The sequence below is a fragment of the Pseudorasbora parva genome, chromosome 2, assembly GCF_024679245.1.
Source record: "Pseudorasbora parva isolate DD20220531a chromosome 2, ASM2467924v1, whole genome shotgun sequence".
Classification (NCBI taxonomy): Eukaryota; Metazoa; Chordata; class Actinopteri; order Cypriniformes; family Gobionidae; genus Pseudorasbora; species Pseudorasbora parva.
The window spans coordinates 62,281,896-62,299,796 of NC_090173.1; the positions used below are offsets into that span (position 1 = coordinate 62,281,896).

General features: G+C 48.2%; 1 protein-coding gene and 17 non-coding genes across 18 annotated transcripts in view; all 18 read right to left on the bottom strand.

Annotated features, from left to right (window-relative positions):
• Window positions 1-17,901, bottom strand: part of LOC137049570 (uncharacterized) — a 112,718-nt gene that overhangs the window by 13,479 nt on the left and 81,338 nt on the right. The window lies entirely within an intron of this gene.
• On the bottom strand, window positions 296-367 carry trnad-guc (transfer RNA aspartic acid (anticodon GUC)). Its single transcript has one exon. It is a non-coding gene; the product is annotated as a tRNA-Asp (tRNA).
• trnad-guc (transfer RNA aspartic acid (anticodon GUC)) lies at window positions 905-976 on the bottom strand. Its single transcript has one exon. It is a non-coding gene; the product is annotated as a tRNA-Asp (tRNA).
• trnad-guc (transfer RNA aspartic acid (anticodon GUC)) lies at window positions 2,699-2,770 on the bottom strand. Its single transcript has one exon. It is a non-coding gene; the product is annotated as a tRNA-Asp (tRNA).
• Window positions 4,504-4,575, bottom strand: trnad-guc (transfer RNA aspartic acid (anticodon GUC)). Its single transcript has one exon. It is a non-coding gene; the product is annotated as a tRNA-Asp (tRNA).
• trnad-guc (transfer RNA aspartic acid (anticodon GUC)) lies at window positions 6,309-6,380 on the bottom strand. Its single transcript has one exon. It is a non-coding gene; the product is annotated as a tRNA-Asp (tRNA).
• On the bottom strand, window positions 7,507-7,578 carry trnad-guc (transfer RNA aspartic acid (anticodon GUC)). The gene has a single exon. It is a non-coding gene; the product is annotated as a tRNA-Asp (tRNA).
• trnad-guc (transfer RNA aspartic acid (anticodon GUC)) lies at window positions 8,106-8,177 on the bottom strand. The gene has a single exon. It is a non-coding gene; the product is annotated as a tRNA-Asp (tRNA).
• On the bottom strand, window positions 8,704-8,775 carry trnad-guc (transfer RNA aspartic acid (anticodon GUC)). The gene has a single exon. It is a non-coding gene; the product is annotated as a tRNA-Asp (tRNA).
• trnad-guc (transfer RNA aspartic acid (anticodon GUC)) lies at window positions 9,312-9,383 on the bottom strand. Its single transcript has one exon. It is a non-coding gene; the product is annotated as a tRNA-Asp (tRNA).
• On the bottom strand, window positions 10,519-10,590 carry trnad-guc (transfer RNA aspartic acid (anticodon GUC)). The gene has a single exon. It is a non-coding gene; the product is annotated as a tRNA-Asp (tRNA).
• Window positions 11,117-11,188, bottom strand: trnad-guc (transfer RNA aspartic acid (anticodon GUC)). Its single transcript has one exon. It is a non-coding gene; the product is annotated as a tRNA-Asp (tRNA).
• Window positions 12,324-12,395, bottom strand: trnad-guc (transfer RNA aspartic acid (anticodon GUC)). Its single transcript has one exon. It is a non-coding gene; the product is annotated as a tRNA-Asp (tRNA).
• trnad-guc (transfer RNA aspartic acid (anticodon GUC)) lies at window positions 12,922-12,993 on the bottom strand. The gene has a single exon. It is a non-coding gene; the product is annotated as a tRNA-Asp (tRNA).
• Window positions 13,531-13,602, bottom strand: trnad-guc (transfer RNA aspartic acid (anticodon GUC)). The gene has a single exon. It is a non-coding gene; the product is annotated as a tRNA-Asp (tRNA).
• trnad-guc (transfer RNA aspartic acid (anticodon GUC)) lies at window positions 14,728-14,799 on the bottom strand. The gene has a single exon. It is a non-coding gene; the product is annotated as a tRNA-Asp (tRNA).
• Window positions 15,326-15,397, bottom strand: trnad-guc (transfer RNA aspartic acid (anticodon GUC)). The gene has a single exon. It is a non-coding gene; the product is annotated as a tRNA-Asp (tRNA).
• trnad-guc (transfer RNA aspartic acid (anticodon GUC)) lies at window positions 15,934-16,005 on the bottom strand. Its single transcript has one exon. It is a non-coding gene; the product is annotated as a tRNA-Asp (tRNA).

Sequence of the window (17,901 nt, forward strand, 5' to 3'; positions counted from 1 at the left end):
TTCAGTTGCGAGTCCAAACAGACAGAGTTTCAGTTCCTCTGCACACAGTCACTGATAATGTGTTGGGAGCATTGGCCGCGTAAGGTGGCGTTCAGCAAACAAGCAAAATGCCTGCGATGGTGGTATAGTGGTGAGCATAGCTGCCTTCCAAGCAGTTGACCCGGGTTCGATTCCTGGCCAACGCAATTCTTTTGCTCAAAACTGTCGCCCGGGGCCCCTGGCCAGCTCTTTGTGTCACTTGTAAATGGAGCAATAACTTTTGAATGGGTCTTTGGGCAGCAGTAAAGAATTAGACCTCCCCGTCGGGGAATCGAACCCCGGTCTTCCGCGTGACAGGCGGAGATACTGTCCACTATACTAACGAGGAGTTGCGGAAGGCTGGCGTCGCACCCGATCAGCGCAACTGCTGCTCGCCGCAAACAGGCTTCCCATTTGCAGGTACGGCCTCATGAGTCATATCGCTTCACAGAAGCAAAGAGAAGCCAACAGAACATGTAATATATAATTAAATATAAAGTGTCTGTATAAATTGAGGAATGTCACTGAATTAGAGAGCTTGTTTTTCAATGAAGAGATTTGTAGGTCAGGTCCATAGGTTAATGCATTTTTTTCAGTTGCTGGTCCAAACAGACAGAGTTTCAGTTCCTCTGCACACAGTCACTGATAATGTGTTGGGAGCATTGACCGCGTAAGGTGGCGTTCAGCAAACAAGCAAAATGCCTGCGTTGGTGGTATAGTGGTGAGCATAGCTGCCTTCCAAGCAGTTGACCCGGGTTCGATTCCCGGCCAACGCAATTCTTTTGCTCAAAACTGTCGCCCGGGGCCCCTGGCCAGCTCTTTGTGTCACTTGTAAATGGAGCAATAACCTTTGAATGGGTCTTTGGGCAGCAGTAAAGGACTAGACCTCCCCGTCGGGGAATCGAACCCCGGTCTTCCGCGTGACAGGCGGAGATACTGTCCACTATACTAACGAGGAGTTGCGGAAGGAGGCGTCGCACCCGATCAGCGCAACTGCTGCTCGTCGCAAACAGGCTTCCCATTTGCAGGTACGGCCTCATGAGTCATATCGCTTTAAAGAAGCCAACAGAACATCTATTATATAAATAAATATGAAGTGTCTGTATAAATTGTGGAATGTCACTGAATTAGAGAGCTTGTTTTTCAATGAAGAGATTGGTAGGTAGAGTCCATAGGTTAATGCATTTTTTTCAGTTGCGAGTCCAAACAGACAGAGTTTCAGTTCCTCTGCACACAGTCGCTGAAAATGTGTTGGGAGCATTGACCGCCTAAGGTGGCGTTCAGCAAACAAGCAAAATGCCTGCGTTGGTGGTATAGTGGTGAGCATAGCTGCCTTCCAAGCAGTTGACCCGGGTTCGATTCCCGGCCAACGCAATTCTTTTGCTCAAAACTGTCGCCCGGGGCCCCTGGCCAGCTCTTTGTGTCACTTGTAAATGGAGCAATAACTTTTGAATGGGTCTTTGGGCAGCAGTAAAGTACTAGACCTCCCCGTCGGGGAATCGAACCCCGGTCTTCCACGTGACAGGCGGAGATACTGTCCACTATACTAACGAGGAGTTGCAGAAGGCTGGCGTCGCACCCGATCAGCGCAACTGCTGCTCGCCGCAAACATCCTTCCCATTTGCAGGTACGGCCTCATGAGTCATATCGCTTCAAAGAAGCCAACAGAACATCTATTATATAAATAAATATAAAGTGTCTGTATAAATTGAGGAATGTCACTGAATTAGAGAGCTTGTTTTTCAATGAAGAGATTGGTAGGTCAGGTCCATAGGTTAATGCATTTTTTTCAGTTGCTGGTCCAAACAGACAGAGTTTCAGTTCCTCTGCACACAGTCACTGATAATGTGTTGGGAGCATTGACCGCGTAAGGTGGCATTCAGCAAACAAGCAAAATGCCTGCGTTGGTGGTATAGTGGTGAGCATAGCTGCCTTCCAAGCAGTTGACCCGGGTTCGATTCCCGGCCAACGCAATTCTTTTGCTCAAAAATGTCTCCCGGGACCCTGGCCAGCTCTTTGTGTCACTTGTAGCTGGAGCAATAACTTTTGAATGGGTCTTTGGGCAGCAGTAAAGAATTAGACCTCCCCGTCGGGGAATCGAACCCCGGTCTTCCACGTGACAGGCGGAGATACTGTCCACTATACTAACGAGGAGTTGCGGAAGGAGGCGTCGCACCCGATCAGCGCAACTGCTGCTCGCCGCAAACAGGCTTCCCATTTGCAGGTACGGTCTCATGAGTCATATCGCTTCAAAGAAGCCAACAGAACATCTATTATATAAATAAATATGAAGTGTCTGTATAAATTGTGGAATGTCACTGAATTAGAGAGCTTCTTTTTCAATGAAGAGATTGGTAGGTAGAGTCCATAGGTTAATGCATTTTTTTCAGTTACGAGTCCAAACAGACAGAGTTTCAGTTCCTCTGCACACAGTCGCTGAAAATGTGTTGGGAGCATTGACCGCCTAAGGTGGCGTTCAGCAAACAAGCAAAATGCCTGCGTTGGTGGTATAGTGGTGAGCATAGCTGCCTTCCAAGCAGTTGACCCGGGTTCGATTCCCGGCCAACGCAATTCTTTTGCTCAAAACTGTCTCCCGGGGCCCCTGGCCAGCTCTTTGTGTCACTTGTAAATGGAGCAATAACTTTTGAATGGGTCTTTGGGCAGCAGTAAAGGACTAGACCTCCCCGTCGGGGAATCGAACCCCGGTCTTCCGCGTGACAGGCGGAGATACTGTCCACTATACTAACGAGGAGTTGCAGAAGGCTGGCGTCGCACCCGATCAGCGCAACTGCTGCTCGCCGCAAACATCCTTCCCATTTGCAGGTACGGCCTCATGAGTCATATCGCTTCAAAGAAGCCAACAGAACATCTATTATATAAATAAATATGAAGTGTCTGTATAAATTGTGGAATGTCACTGAATTAGAGAGCTTGTTTTTCAATGAAGAGATTGGTAGGTAGAGTCCATAGGTTAATGCATTTTTTTCAGTTGCGAGTCCAAACAGACAGAGTTTCAGTTCCTCTGCACACAGTCGCTGAAAATGTTTTGGGAGCATTGACCGCCTAAGGTGGCGTTCAGCAAACAAGCAAAATGCCTGCGTTGGTGGTATAGTGGTGAGCATAGCTGCCTTCCAAGCAGTTGACCCGGGTTCGATTTCGGCCAATGCAATTCTTTTGCTCAAAACTGTCTCCCGGGGCCCCTGGCCAGCTCTTTGTGTCACTTGTAAATGGAGCAATAACTTTTGAATGGGTCTTTGGGCAGCAGTAAAGAATTAGACCTCCCCGTCGGGGAATCGAACCCCGGTCTTCCGCGTGACAGGCGGAGATACTGTCCACTATACTAACAAGGAGTTGCGGAAGGCTGGCGTCGCACCCGATCAGCGCAACTGCTGCTCGCCGCAAACAGGCTTCCCATTTGCAGGTACGGCCTCATGAGCCATATCGCTTCACAGAAGCAAAGAGAAGCCAACAGAACATCTATTATATAATTAAATATAAAGTGTCTGTATAAATTGAGGAATGTCACTGAACTAGAGAGCTTGTTTTTCAATGAAGAGATTGGTAGGTCAGGTCCATAGGTTAATGCATTTTTTTCAGTTGCTGGTCCAAACAGACAGAGTTTCAGTTCCTCTGCACACAGTCACTGATAATGTGTTGGGAGCATTGACCGCGTAAGGTGGCGTTCAGCAAACAAGCAAAATTCCTGCGTTGGTGGTATAGTGGTGAGCATAGCTGCCTTCCAAGCAGTTGACCCGGGTTCGATTCCCGGCCAACGCAATTCTTTTGCTCAAAACTGTCTCCCGGGGCCCCTGGCCAGCTCTTTGTGTCACTTGTAAATGGAGCAATAACTTTTGAATGGGTCTTTGGGCAGCAGTAAAGGACTAGACCTCCCCGTCGGGGAATCGAACCCCGGTCTTACGCGTGACAGGCGGAGATACTGTCCACTATACTAACGAGGAGTTGCAGAAGGCTGGCGTCGCACCCGATCAGCGCAACTGCTGCTCGCCGCAAACATCCTTCCCATTTGCAGGTACGGCCTCATGAGTCATATCGCTTCAAAGAAGCCAACAGAACATCTATTATATAAATAAATATGAAGTGTCTGTATAAATTGTGGAATGTCACTGAATTAGAGAGCTTGTTTTTCAATGAAGAGATTGGTAGGTAGAGTCCATAGGTTAATGCATTTTTTTCAGTTGCGAGTCCAAACAGACAGAGTTTCAGTTCCTCTGCACACAGTCGCTGAAAATGTGTTGGGAGCATTGACCGCCTAAGGTGGCGTTCAGCAAACAAGCAAAATGCCTGCGTTGGTGGTATAGTGGTGAGCATAGCTGCCTTCCAAGCAGTTGACCCGGGTTCGATTCCCGGCCAACGCAATTCTTTTGCTCAAAAATGTCTCCCGGGGCCCTGGCCAACTCTTTGTGTCACTTGTAGCTGGAGCAATAACTTTTGAATGGGTCTTTGGGCAGCAGTAAAGAATTAGACCTCCCCGTCGGGGAATCGAACCCCGGTCTTCCGCGTGACAGGCGGAGATACTGTCCACTATACTAACGAGGAGTTGCGGAAGGCTGGCGTCGCACCCGATCAGCGCAACTGCTGCTCGCCGCAAACAGGCTTCCCATTTGCAGGTACGGCCTCATGAGTCATATCGCTTCACAGAAGCCAGAGAAGCCAACAGAACATCTATTATATAAATAAATATGAAGTGTCTGTATAAATTGTGGAATGTCACTGAATTAGAGAGCTTGTTTTTCAATGAAGAGATTGGTAGGTCAGGTCCATAGGTTAATGCATTTTTTTCAGTTGCTGGTCCAAACAGACAGAGTTTCAGTTCCTCTGCACACAGTCGCTGAAAATGTGTTGGGAGCATTGACCGCCTAAGGTGGCGTTCAGCAAACAAGCAAAATGCCTGCGTTGGTGGTATAGTGGTGAGCATAGCTGCCTTCCAAGCAGTTGACCCGGGTTCGATTCCAGGCCAACGCAACTCTTTTGCTCAAAAATGTCTCCCGGGGCCCTGGCCAACTCTTTGTGTCACTTGTAGCTGGAGCAATAACTTTTGAATGGGTCTTTGGGCAGCAGTAAAGAATTAGACCTCCCCAACGGGGAATCGAACCCCGGTCTTCCGCGTGACAGGCGGAGATACTGTCCACTATACTAACGAGGAGTTGCAGAAGGCTGGCGTCGCACCCGATCAGCGCAACTGCTGCTCGCCGCAAACATCCTTCCCATTTGCAGGTACGGCCTCATGAGTCATATCGCTTCAAAGAAGCCAACAGAACATCTATTATATAAATAAATATGAAGTGTCTGTATAAATTGTGGAATGTCACTGAATTAGAGAGCTTGTTTTTCAATGAAGAGATTGGTAGGTAGAGTCCATAGGTTAATGCATTTTTTTCAGTTGCGAGTCCAAACAGACAGAGTTTCAGTTCCTCTGCACACAGTCGCTGAAAATGTGTTGGGAGCATTGACCGCCTAAGGTGGCGTTCAGCAAACAAGCAAAATGCCTGCGTTGGTGGTATAGTGGTGAGCATAGCTGCCTTCCAAGCAGTTAACCCGGGTTCGATTCCCGGCCAACGCAATTCTTTTGCTCAAAACTGTCGCCCGGGGCCCCTGGCCAGCTCTTTGTGTCACTTGTAAATGGAGCAATAACTTTTGAATGGGTCTTTGGGCAGCAGTAAAGGACTAGACCTCCCCGTCGGGGAATCGAACCCCGGTCTTCCGCGTGACAGGGGGAGATACTGTCCACTATACTAACGAGGAGTTGCAGAAGGCTGGCGTCGCACCCGATCAGCGCAACTGCTGCTCGCCGCAAACATCCTTCCCATTTGCAGGTACGGCCTCATGAGTCATATCGCTTCAAAGAAGCCAACAGAACATCTATTATATAAATAAATATGAAGTGTCTGTATAAATTGTGGAATGTCACTGAATTAGAGAGCTTGTTTTTCAATGAAGAGATTGGTAGGTAGAGTCCATAGGTTAATGCATTTTTTTCAGTTGCGAGTCCAAACAGACAGAGTTTCAGTTCCTCTGCACACAGTCGCTGAAAATGTGTTGGGAGCATTGACCGCGTAAGGTGGCGTTCAGCAAACAAGCAAAATGCCTGCGTTGGTGGTATAGTGGTGAGCATAGCTGCCTTCCAAGAAGTTGACCCGGGTTCGATTCCCGACCAACGCAATTCTTTTGCTCAAAACTGTCGCCCGGGGCCCCTGGCCAGCTCTTTGTGTCACTTGTAAATGGAGCAATAACTTTTGAATGGGTCTTTGGGCAGCAGTAAAGGACTAGACCTCCCCGTCGGGGAATCGAACCCCGGTCTTCCGCGTGACAGGCGGAGATACTGTCCACTATACTAACGAGGAGTTGCAGAAGGCTGGCGTCGCACCCGATCAGCGCAACTGCTGCTCGTCGCAAACATCCTTCCCATTTGCAGGTACGGCCTCATGAGTCATATCGCTTCAAAGAAGCCAACAGAACATCTATTATATAAATAAATATGAAGTGTCTGTATAAATTGTGGAATGTCACTGAATTAGAGAGCTTGTTTTTCAATGAAGAGATTGGTAGGTAGAGTCCATAGGTTAATGCATTTTTTTCAGTTGCGAGTCCAAACAGACAGAGTTTCAGTTCCTCTGCACACAGTCGCTGAAAATGTGTTGGGAGCATTGACCGCCTAAGGTGGCGTTCAGCAAACAAGCAAAATGCCTGTGTTGGTGGTATAGTGGTGAGCATAGCTGCCTTCCAAGCAGTTGACCCGGGTTCGATTCCCGGCCAACGCAATTCTTTTGCTCAAAACTGTCTCCCGGGGCCCCTGGCCAGCTCTTTGTGTCACTTGTAAATGGAGCAATAACTTTTGAATGGGTCTTTGGGCAGCAGTAAAGGACTAGACCTCCCCGTCGGGGAATCGAACCCCGGTCTTCCGCGTGACAGGGGGAGATACTGTCCACTATACTAACGAGGAGTTGCAGAAGGCTGGCGTCGCACCCGATCAGCGCAACTGCTGCTCGCCGCAAACATCCTTCCCATTTGCAGGTACGGCCTCATGAGTCATATCGCTTCAAAGAAGCCAACAGAACATCTATTATATAAATAAATATGAAGTGTCTGTATAAATTGTGGAATGTCACTGAATTAGAGAGCTTGTTTTTCAATGAAGAGATTGGTAGGTAGAGTCCATAGGTTAATGCATTTTTTTCAGTTGCGAGTCCAAACAGACAGAGTTTCAGTTCCTCTGCACACAGTCGCTGAAAATGTGTTGGGAGCATTGACCGCGTAAGGTGGCGTTCAGCAAACAAGCAAAATGCCTGCGTTGGTGGTATAGTGGTGAGCATAGCTGCCTTCCAAGAAGTTGACCTGGGTTCGATTCCCGACCAACGCAATTCTTTTGCTCAAAACTGTCGCCCGGGGCCCCTGGCCAGCTCTTTGTGTCACTTGTAAATGGAGCAATAACTTTTGAATGGGTCTTTGGGCAGCAGTAAAGGACTAGACCTCCCCGTCGGGGAATCGAACCCCGGTCTTCCGCGTGACAGGCGGAGATACTGTCCACTATACTAACGAGGAGTTGCAGAAGGCTGGCGTCGCACCCGATCAGCGCAACTGCTGCTCGTCGCAAACATCCTTCCCATTTGCAGGTACGGCCTCATGAGTCATATCGCTTCAAAGAAGCCAACAGAACATCTATTATATAAATAAATATGAAGTGTCTGTATAAATTGTGGAATGTCACTGAATTAGAGAGCTTCTTTTTCAATGAAGAGATTGGTAGGTAGAGTCCATAGGTTAATGCATTTTTTTCAGTTGCGAGTCCAAACAGACAGAGTTTCAGTTCCTCTGCACACAGTCGCTGAAAATGTGTTGGGAGCATTGACCGCCTAAGGTGGCGTTCAGCAAACAAGCAAAATGCCTGCGTTGGTGGTATAGTGGTGAGCATAGCTGCCTTCCAAGCAGTTGACCCGGGTTCGATTCCCGGCCAACGCAATTCTTTTGCTCAAAACTGTCTCCCGGAGCCCCTGGCCAGCTCTTTGTGTCACTTGTAAATGGAGCAATAACTTTTGAATGGGTCTTTGGGCAGCAGTAAAGGACTAGACCTCCCCGTCGGGGAATCGAACCCCGGTCTTCCGCGTGACAGGCGGAGATACTGTCCACTATACTAACGAGGAGTTGCAGAAGGCTGGTGTCGCACCCGATCAGCGCAACTGCTGCTTGCCGCAAACATCCTTCCCATTTGCAGGTACGGCCTCATGAGTCATATCGCTTCAAAGAAGCCAACAGAACATCTATTATATAAATAAATATGAAGTGTCTGTATAAATTGAGGAATGTCACTGAATTAGAGAGCTTGTTTTTCAATGAAGAGATTGGTAGGTAGAGTCCATAGGTTAATGCATTTTTTTCAGTTGCGAGTCCAAACAGACAGAGTTTCAGTTCCTCTGCACACAGTCACTGATAATGTGTTGGGAGCATTGGCCGCGTAAGGTGGCGTTCAGCAAACAAGCAAAATGCCTGCGTTGGTGGTATAGTGGTGAGCATAGCTGCCTTCCAAGCAGTTGACCCGGGTTCGATTCCCGGCCAACGCAATTCTTTTGCTCAAAAATGTCTCCCGGGGCCCTGGCCAACTCTTTGTGTCACTTGTAGCTGGAGCAATAACTTTTGAATGGGTCTTTGGGCAGCAGTAAAGAATTAGACCTCCCCGTCGGGGAATCGAACCCCGGTCTTCCGCGTGACAGGCGGAGATACTGTCCACTATACTAACGAGGAGTTGCGGAAGGCTGGCGTCGCACCCGATCAGCGCAACTGCTGCTCGCCGCAAACAGGCTTCCCATTTGCAGGTACGGCCTCATGAGTCATATCGCTTCACAGAAGCAAAGAGAAGCCAACAGAACATGTAAAATATAATTAAATATAAAGTGTCTGTATAAATTGAGGAATGTCACTGAATTAGAGAGCTTGTTTTTCAATGAAGAGATTGGTAGGTCAGGTCCATAGGTTAATGCATTTTTTTCAGTTGCTGGTCCAAACAGACAGAGTTTCAGTTCCTCTGCACGCAGTCGCTGAAAATGTGTTGGGAGCATTGACCGCCTAAGGTGGCGTTCAGCAAACAAGCAAAATGCCTGCGTTGGTGGTATAGTGGTGAGCATAGCTGCCTTCCAAGCAGTTGACCCGGGTTCGATTCCCGGCCAACGCAATTCTTTTGCTCAAAAATGTCTCCCGGGGCCCTGGCCAACTCTTTGTGTAACTTGTAGCTGGAGCAATAACTTTTGAATGGGTCTTTGGGCAGCAGTAAAGAATTAGACCTCCCCGTCGGGGAATCGAACCCCGGTCTTCCGCGTGACAGGCGGAGATACTGTCCACTATACTAACGAGGAGTTACGGAAGGCTGGCGTCGCACCCGATCAGCGCAACTGCTGCTCGCCGCAAACAGGCTTCCCATTTGCAGGTACGGCCTCATGAGTCATATCGCTTCACAGAAGCAAAGAGAAGCCAACAGAACATGTAATATATAATTAAATATAAAGTGTCTGTATAAATTGAGGAATGTCACTGAATTAGAGAGCTTGTTTTTCAATGAAGAGATTGGTAGGTAGAGTCCATAGGTTAATGCATTTTTTTCAGTTGCGAGTCCAAACAGACAGAGTTTCAGTTCCTCTGCACACAGTCACTGATAATGTGTTGGGAGCATTGACCGCGTAAGGTGGCGTTGAGCAAACAAGCAAAATGCCTGCGTTGGTGGTATAGTGGTGAGCATAGCTGCCTTCCAAGAAGTTGACCCGGGTTCGATTCCCGACCAACGCAATTCTTTTGCTCAAAACTGTCGCCCGGGGCCCCTGGCCAGCTCTTTGTGTCACTTGTAAATGGAGCAATAACTTTTGAATGGGTCTTTGGGCAGCAGTAAAGGACTAGACCTCCCCGTCGGGGAATCGAACCCCGGTCTTCCGCGTGACAGGCAGAGATACTGTCCACTATACTAACGAGGAGTTGCAGAAGGCTGGCCTCGCACCCGATCAGCGCAACTGCTGCTCGCCGCAAACAGGCTTCCCATTTGCAGGTACGGCCTCATGAGTCATATCGCTTCAAAGAAGCCAACAGAACATCTATTATATAAATAAATATGAAGTGTCTGTATAAATTGTGGAATGTCACTGAATTAGAGAGCTTGTTTTTCAATGAAGAGATTGGTAGGTAGAGTCCATAGGTTAATGCATTTTTTTCAGTTGCGAGTCCAAACAGACAGAGTTTCAGTTCCTCTGCACACAGTCACTGATAATGTGTTGGGAGCATTGGCCGCGTAAGGTGGCGTTCAGCAAACAAGCAAAATGCCTGCGTTGGTGGTATAGTGGTGAGCATAGCTGCCTTCCAAGAAGTTGACCCGGGTTCGATTCCGACCAACGCAATTCTTTTGCTCAAAACTGTCGCCCGGGGCCCCTGGCCAGCTCTTTGTGTCACTTGTAAATGGAGCAATAACTTTTGAATGGGTCTTTGGGCAGCAGTAAAGGACTAGACCTCCCCGTCGGGGAATCGAACCCCGGTCTTCCGCGTGACAGGCGGAGATACTGTCCACTATACTAACGAGGAGTTGCAGAAGGCTGGCGTCGCACCCGATCAGCGCAACTGCTGCTCGCCGCAAGCATCCTTCCCATTTGCAGGTACGGCCTCATGAGTCATATCGCTTCAAAGAAGCCAACAGAACATCTATTATATAAATAAATATGAAGTGTCTGTATAAATTGTGGAATGTCACTGAATTAGAGAGCTTGTTTTTCAATGAAGAGATTGGTAGGTAGAGTCCATAGGTTAATGCATTTTTTTCAGTTGCGAGTCCAAACAGACAGAGTTTCAGTTCCTCTGCACACAGTCGCTGAAAATGTGTTGGGAGCATTGACCGCCTAAGGTGGCGTTCAGCAAACAAGAAAAATGCCTGCGTTGGTGGTATAGTGGTGAGCATAGCTGCCTTCCAAGCAGTTGACCCGGGTTCGATTCCCGGCCAACGCAATTCTTTTGCTCAAAAATGTCTCCCGGGGCCCTGGCCAACTCTTTGTGTAACTTGTAGCTGGAGCAATAACTTTTGAATGGGTCTTTGGGCAGCAGTAAAGAATTAGACCTCCCCGTCGGGGAATCGAACCCCGGTCTTCCGCGTGACAGGCGGAGATACTGTCCACTATACTAACGAGGAGTTACGGAAGGCTGGCGTCGCACCCGATCAGCGCAACTGCTGCTCGCCGCAAACAGGCTTCCCATTTGCAGGTACGGCCTCATGAGTCATATCGCTTCACAGAAGCAAAGAGAAGCCAACAGAACATGTAATATATAATTAAATATAAAGTGTCTGTATAAATTGTGGAATGTCACTGAATTAGAGAGCTTGTTTTTCAATGAAGAGATTGGTAGGTAGAGTCCATAGGTTAATGCATTTTTTTCAGTTGCGAGTCCAAACAGACAGAGTTTCAGTTCCTCTGCACACAGTCACTGATAATGTGTTGGGAGCATTGACCGCGTAAGGTGGCGTTGAGCAAACAAGCAAAATGCCTGCGTTGGTGGTATAGTGGTGAGCATAGCTGCCTTCCAAGAAGTTGACCCGGGTTCGATTCCCGACCAACGCAATTCTTTTGCTCAAAACTGTCGCCCGGGGCCCCTGGCCAGCTCTTTGTGTCACTTGTAAATGGAGCAATAACTTTTGAATGGGTCTTTGGGCAGCAGTAAAGGACTAGACCTCCCCGTCGGGGAATCGAACCCCGGTCTTCCGCGTGACAGGCAGAGATACTGTCCACTATACTAACGAGGAGTTGCAGAAGGCTGGCCTCGCACCCGATCAGCGCAACTGCTGCTCGCCGCAAACAGGCTTCCCATTTGCAGGTACGGCCTCATGAGTCATATCGCTTCAAAGAAGCCAACAGAACATCTATTATATAAATAAATATGAAGTGTCTGTATAAATTGTGGAATGTCACTGAATTAGAGAGCTTGTTTTTCAATGAAGAGATTGGTAGGTAGAGTCCATAGGTTAATGCATTTTTTTCAGTTGCGAGTCCAAACAGACAGAGTTTCAGTTCCTCTGCACACAGTCGCTGAAAATGTGTTGGGAGCATTGACCGCCTAAGGTGGCGTTCAGCAAACAAGCAAAATGCCTGCGTTGGTGGTATAGTGGTAAGCATAGCTGCCTTCCAAGCAGTTGACCCGGGTTCGATTCCCGGCCAACGCAATTCTTTTGCTCAAAAATGTCTCCCGGGGCCCTGGCCAACTCTTTGTGTCACTTGTAGCTGGAGCAATAACTTTTGAATGGGTCTTTGGGCAGCAGTAAAGTACTAGACCTCCCCGTCGGGGAATCGAACCCCGGTCTTCCGCGTGACAGGCGGAGATACTGTCCACTATACTAACGAGGAGTTGCAGAAGGCTGGCGTCGCACCCGATCAGCGCAACTGCTGCTCGCCGCAAACATCCTTCCCATTTGCAGGTACGGCCTCATGAGTCATATCGCTTCAAAGAAGCCAACAGAACATCTATTATATAAATAAATATGAAGTGTCTGTATAAATTGTGGAATGTCACTGAATTAGAGAGCTTGTTTTTCAATGAAGAGATTGGTAGGTAGAGTCCATAGGTTAATGCATTTATTTCAGTTGCGAGTCCAAACAGACAGAGTTTCAGTTCCTCTGCACACAGTCGCTGAAAATGTGTTGGGAGCATTGACCGCCTAAGGTGGCGTTCAGCAAACAAGCAAAATGCCTGAGTTGGTGGTATAGTGGTGAGCATAGCTGCCTTCCAAGCACTTGACCCGGGTTCGATTCCCGGCCAACGCAATTCTTTTGCTCAAAAATGTCTCCCGGGGCCCTGGCCAACTCTTTGTGTAACTTGTAGCTGGAGCAATAACTTTTGAATGGGTCTTTGGGCAGCAGTAAAGAATTAGACCTCCCCGTCGGGGAATCGAACCCCGGTCTTCCGCGTGACAGGCGGAGATACTGTCCACTATACTAACGAGGAGTTGCGGAAGGCTGGCGTCGCACCCGATCAGCGCAACTGCTGCTCGCCGCAAACATCCTTCCCATTTGCAGGTACGGCCTCATGAGTCATATCGCTTCACAGAAGCAAAGAGAAGCCAACAGAACATGTAAAATATAATTAAATATAAAGTGTCTGTATAAATTGAGGAATGTCACTGAATTAGAGAGCTTGTTTTTCAATGAAGAGATTGGTAGGTCAGGTCCATAGGTTAATGCATTTTTTTCAGTTGCTGGTCCAAACAGACAGAGTTTCAGTTCCTCTGCACACAGTCACTGATAATGTGTTGGGAGCATTGACCGCGTAAGGTGGCGTTCAGCAAACAAGCAAAATGTCTTCGTTGGTGGTATAGTGGTGAGCATAGCTGCCTTCCAAGCAGTTGACCCGGGTTCGATTCCCGGCCAACGCAATTCTTTTGCTCAAAACTGTCGCCCGGGGCCCCTGGCCAGCTCTTTGTGTCACTTGTAAATGGAGCAATAACTTTTGAATGGGTCTTTGGGCAGCAGTAAAGGACTAGACCTCCCCGTCGGGGAATCGAACCCCGGTCTTCCGCGTGACAGGCGGAGATACTGTCCACTATACTAACGAGGAGTTGCAGAAGGCTGGCGTCGCACCCGATCAGCGCAACTGCTGCTCGCTGCAAACATCCTTCCCATTTGCAGGTACGGCCTCATGAGTCATATCGCTTCAAAGAAGCCAACAGAACATCTATTATATAAATAAATATGAAGTGTCTGTATAAATTGTGGAATGTCACTGAATTTGAGAGCTTGTTTTTCAATGAAGAGATTGGTAGGTAGAGTCCATAGGTTAATGCATTTTTTTCAGTTGCGAGTCCAAACAGACAGAGTTTCAGTTCCTCTGCACACAGTCGCTGAAAATGTGTTGGGAGCATTGACCGCCTAAGGTGGCGTTCAGCAAACAAGCAAAATGTCTTCGTTGGTGGTATAGTGGTGAGCATAGCTGCCTTCCAAGCAGTTGACCCGGGTTCGATTCCCGGCCAACGCAATTTTTTTGCTCAAAACTGTCGCCCGGGGCCCCTGGCCAGCTCTTTGTGTCACTTGTAAATGGAGCAATAACTTTTGAATGGGTCTTTGGGCAGCAGTAAAGGACTAGACCTCCCCGTCGGGGAATCGAACCCCGGTCTAACGCGTGACAGGCGGAGATACTGTCCACTATACTAACGAGGAGTTGCAGAAGGCTGGCGTCGCACCCGATCAGCGCAACTGCTGCTCGCCGCAAACATCCTTCCTATTTGCAGGTACGGCCTCATGAGTCATATCGCTTCAAAGAAGCCAACAGAACATCTATTATATAAATAAATATGAAGTGTCTGTATAAATTGTGGAATGTCACTGAATTAGAGAGCTTGTTTTTCAATGAAGAGATTGGTAGGTAGAGTCCATAGGTTAATGCATTTTTTTCAGTTGCGAGTCCAAACAGACAGAGTTTCAGTTCCTCTGCACACAGTCGCTGAAAATGTTTTGGGAGCATTGACCGCCTAAGGTGGCGTTCAGCAAACAAGCAAAATGCCTGCGATGGTGGTATAGTGGTGAGCATAGCTGCCTTCCAAGCAGTTGACCCGGGTTCGATTCCGACCAACGCAATTCTTTTGCTCAAAACTGTCGCCCGGGGCCCCTGGCCAGCTCTTTGTGTCACTTGTAAATGGAGCAATAACTTTTGAATGGGTCTTTGGGCAGCAGTAAAGGACTAGACCTCCCCGTCGGGGAATCGAACCCCGGTCTTCCGCGTGACAGGCGGAGATACTGTCCACTATACTAACGAGGAGTTGCAGAAGGCTGGCGTCGCACCCGATCAGCGCAACTGCTGCTCGCCGCAAACATCCTTCCCATTTGCAGGTACGGCCTCATGAGTCATATCGCTTCAAAGAAGCCAACAGAACATCTATTATATAAATAAATATGAAGTGTCTGTATAAATTGTGGAATGTCACTGAATTAGAGAGCTTGTTTTTCAATGAAGAGATTGGTAGGTAGAGTCCATAGGTTAATGCATTTATTTCAGTTGCGAGTCCAAACAGACAGAGTTTCAGTTCCTCTGCACACAGTCGCTGAAAATGTGTTGGGAGCATTGACCGCCTAAGGTGGCGTTCAGCAAACAAGCAAAATGCCTGCGTTGGTGGTATAGTGGTGAGCATAGCTGCCTTCCAAGCAGTTGACCCGGGTTCGATTCCCGGCCAACGCAATTCTTTTGCTCAAAACTGTCTCCCGGGGCCCTGGCCAACTCTTTGTGTCACTTGTAGCTGGAGCAATAACTTTTGAATGGGTCTTTGGGCAGCAGTAAAGAATTAGACCTCCCCGTCGGGGAATCGAACCCCGGTCTTCCGCGTGACAGGCGGAGATACTGTCCACTATACTAACGAGGAGTTACGGAAGGCTGGCGTCGCACCCGATCAGCGCAACTGCTGCTCGCCGCAAACAGGCTTCCCATTTGCAGGTACGGCCTCATGAGTCATATCGCTTCACAGAAGCAAAGAGAAGCCAACAGAACATGTAATATATAATTAAATATAAAGTGTCTGTATAAATTGAGGAATGTCACTGAATTAGAGAGCTTGTTTTTCAATGAAGAGATTGGTAGGTAGAGTCCATAGGTTAATGCATTTTTTTCAGTTGCGAGTCCAAACAGACAGAGTTTCAGTTCCTCTGCACACAGTCACTGATAATGTGTTGGGAGCATTGACCGCGTAAGGTGGCGTTGAGCAAACAACAAAATGCCTGCGTTGGTGGTACAGTGGTGAGCATAGCTGCCTTCCAAGAAGTTGACCCGGGTTCGATTCCCGACCAACGCAATTCTTTTGCTCAAAACTGTCGCCCGGGGCCCCTGGCCAGCTCTTTGTGTCACTTGTAAATGGAGCAATAACTTTTGAATGGGTCTTTGGGCAGCAGTAAAGGACTAGACCTCCCCGTCGGGGAATCGAACCCCGGTCTTCTGCGTGACAGGCAGAGATACTGTCCACTATACTAACGAGGAGTTGCAGAAGGCTGGCCTCGCACCCGATCAGCGCAACTGCTGCTCGCCGCAAACAGGCTTCCCATTTGCAGGTACGGCCTCATGAGTCATATCGCTTCAAAGAAGCCAACAGAACATCTATTATATAAATAAATATGAAGTGTCTGTATAAATTGTGGAATGTCACTGAATTAGAGAGCTTGTTTTTCAATGAAGAGATTGGTAGGTAGAGTCCATAGGTTAATGCATTTTTTTCAGTTGCGAGTCCAAACAGACAGAGTTTCAGTTCCTCTGCACACAGTCACTGATAATGTGTTGGGAGCATTGACCGCGTAAGGTGGCGTTCAGCAAACAAGCAAAATGTCTTCGTTGGTGGTATAGTGGTGAGCATAGCTGCCTTCCAAGCAGTTGACCCGGGTTCGATTCCCGGCCAACGCAATTCTTTTGCTCAAAACTGTCGCCCGGGGCCCCTGGCCAGCTCTTTGTGTCACTTGTAAATGGAGCAATAACTTTTGAATGGGTCTTTGGGCAGCAGTAAAGGACTAGACCTCCCCGTCGGGGAATCGAACCCCGGTCTAACGCGTGACAGGCGGAGATACTGTCCACTATACTAACGAGGAGTTGCAGAAGGCTGGCGTCGCACCCGATCAGCGCAACTGCTGCTCGCTGCAAACATCCTTCCCATTTGCAGGTACGGCCTCATGAGTCATATCGCTTCAAAGAAGCCAACAGAACATCTATTATATAAATAAATATGAAGTGTCTGTATAAATTGTGGAATGTCACTGAATTTGAGAGCTTGTTTTTCAATGAAGAGATTGGTAGGTAGAGTCCATAGGTTAATGCATTTTTTTCAGTTGCGAGTCCAAACAGACAGAGTTTCAGTTCCTCTGCACACAGTCGCTGAAAATGTGTTGGGAGCATTGACCGCCTAAGGTGGCGTTCAGCAAACAAGCAAAATGCCTGCGTTGGTGGTATAGTGGTGAGCATAGCTGCCTTCCAAGCAGTTGACCCGGGTTTGATTCCCGGCCAACGCAATTCTTTTGCTCAAAAATGTCTCCCGGGGCCCTGGCCAACTCTTTGTGTCACTTGTAGCTGGAGCAATAACTTTTGAATGGGTCTTTGGGCAGCAGTAAAGAATTAGACCTCCCCGTCGGGGAATCGAACCCCGGTCTTCCGCGTGACAGGCAGAGATACTGTCCTCTATACTGACGAGGAGTTGCGGAAGGCTGGCGTCGCACCCGATCAGCGCAACTGCTGCTCGCCGCAAACAGGCTTCCCATTTGCAGGTACGGCCTCATGAGTCATATCGCTTCACAGAAGCAAAGAGAAGCCAACAGAACATGTAAAATATAATTAAATATAAAGTGTCTGTATAAATTGAGGAATGTCACTGAATTAGAGAGCTTGTTTTTCAATGAAGAGATTGGTAGGTCAGGTCCATAAATGCATAAATCCAAAAATGCATTTTTTTCAGTTGCTGGTCCAAACAGACAGAGTTTCAGTTCCTCTGCACACAGTCACTGATAATGTGTTGGGAGCATTGACCGCGTAAGGTGGCGTTCAGCAAACAAGCAAAATGTCTTCGTTGGTGGTATAGTGGTGAGCATAGCTGCCTTCCAAGCAGTTGACCCGGGTTCGATTCCCGGCCAACGCAATTTTTTTGCTCAAAACTGTCGCCCGGGGCCCCTGGCCAGCTCTTTGTGTCACTTGTAAATGGAGCAATAACTTTTGAATGGGTCTTTGGGCAGCAGTAAAGGACTAGACCTCCCCGTCGGGGAATCGAACCCCGGTCTAACGCGTGACAGGCGGAGATACTGTCCACTATACTAACGAGGAGTTGCAGAAGGCTGGCGTCGCACCCGATCAGCGCAACTGCTGCTCGCCGCAAACAGGCTTCCCATTTGCAGGTACGGC